The 2,052-nt window shown below is 34.9% G+C and overlaps 1 pseudogene; it reads left to right on the top strand.

The window, feature by feature from the left end:
- On the top strand, positions 346–1,744 carry LOC107620469 (annotated as a pseudogene).

Here is a 2,052-nt window from a genome sequence, read left to right as displayed (position 1 = left end):
ATAAAATTGAGTTATTAGGTATTATAATGAGTGATGAGGAGTTAATATTCTCTTTGTAACATCTTTTTTAGAATATGAGAGAATATTTAATCATCAAACTAATTCATTAAGACTTCTCATATTCTTGAACCTGATTTTTTATATTGACCTTATAGAAATATTCCAAATCATAACAATTAACTATTTTGTTTTTAGTATTTTATGTATTTCACGTTATACTAAGTGTTGAGACATGGTCTGATGATCTAATATCAAGTGAGTTATGCCTATTCTAGATTTCTAGTGCTTCCTACTTGTATTTAATAGGTTAACTTACTTTTTGGTCCTTTAGCTGAAAAGGTGATCATGGATAAGGACAAGGACACACCTTTAGTTATGTATATGTTTGCCATTTGTATGTTATTATCATGTGTTGGAAGCAGCACAGACCCTGTTGACACATATTGTCCAACTGAATTCCCATTATATAGTAGCAACATCACATTTGACAATAACCTAAAGCTTTTTTTGGGGTTGCCGCCCTCCAACACGGCTTCCAAGAATGACTTCTACAACACATCCATGGGATATGGGCAAGACAAGGTGTACGGACAAGCACTGTGCAGAGGAGACATCACCAACTCCACAGTCTACAAAGAATTCATTCAGAAAGCAAGCCAAGATTTAACAAAGATGTGTAACAGTGAAGATGCAATCATATGGAATGAGCTTTGCCAAGTACGCTACTCTTTTCAGATGTTCTTCGCGAGTATGACTTACACCAAAAAGTATCCCAACCATAATCTTAAGGAGAAGAATATCTCTCACCCTTCCGAATTTGATCAAGTCTTGGCATATATGATGAACAACCTCTCACAAGAAGCAGCTTTTGTTCCTGCCAACAACATGTTTGTAGCAGGGGAGATTCAATATTCTGGTTCTGATGGTATCATGAACAAGAAGCTTTATGGACTAGTCTAGTGTACCAAGGATATCTCTCAAGCAGACTGCGCCACTTGCTTGAGTTCTGCCTTAACAGAACTTACTCAATGCTACTCCTTCCGAGAAGGCTGTATCATTCTTAGTCAGACTTGCAATGTGAGGTTTGAATCATACATGTTCTTCAATCATTCATCAGAAAAAATGCTCCTCTTTCACTCTTAGTATTAGCAGTTACTATTTTGCTGTGTACTGCTTGCCTGCTCTGAAAAAGGGACACAGAGAAAGGTGAAACTTATGTAACTGAAATTCATTAATCATTGCAAAACAAAGAATTGCAAGCCTAAGCTCTCTTTTCCTTATAGATGAACAAAAGATCGAAAGGACGCTACTACAATAGTTGACAAGCTCCAAGAGCGTAGCAGTTACACAGGAAGGTGACATGATTAGCTCTGATGAACTGTTGCTCATGAACTTAGCAACCATTAAGGATGCCACTCATGACTTCTCTGATACAAATAAACTAGGACAAGGAGGATTTAGTGCAGTGTACAAGGTGACTCGTTTTAGCCTCTGTAGAATGTTGTAATTTTGGTATCCATATTATACGATGTTCTACCAAATGGCAGTGAAGTTGCAGTTAAAAGGTTATCAAGAAAGTCTTAGCAAGGCATAGAAGAATTAAAAAATGAGGTCATACTCAATTGCCAAGTTTCAGCACAAGAATCTAGTGAGGCTATTGGGGTGTGGCTTAAAGGGGGATGAAAAGCTTCTCATATATGAATTCATGTCAAACAAAAGCCTTGATCAATTTATCTTTGGTTAGTTCATGTTTTTCACTTTTTTCCATTAACCTTCCAAATGTATCTTTGCTTCATTTTATTTTACATTTTTTTGAAAACTGCTTCATTTTAATTTTTTACATCAACATGGTATTTAGTTGACTTGTTCTATTTAATATAGAGATGAGAAAATCTAATTCCTTGGTTGCTTTGATAGAGAAAAATTTTGGAACCATTGGTGAAAATTTGTCTTGTTATATTGCATTGATCATGTATATATCTATAATTATTTACATTTTATCAATTTAAAACTTACTTTCCCATATCATAGAAGAAAAATATGCATTATCTA

Source organism: Arachis ipaensis, chromosome B10 (genome assembly GCF_000816755.2).
Source record: "Arachis ipaensis cultivar K30076 chromosome B10, Araip1.1, whole genome shotgun sequence".
In the NCBI taxonomy this organism is placed as follows: Eukaryota; Viridiplantae; Streptophyta; class Magnoliopsida; order Fabales; family Fabaceae; genus Arachis; species Arachis ipaensis.
The sequence above is the reverse complement of the archived record's forward strand: the minus strand, read 5'-3'. Positions and strand labels throughout refer to the sequence as shown.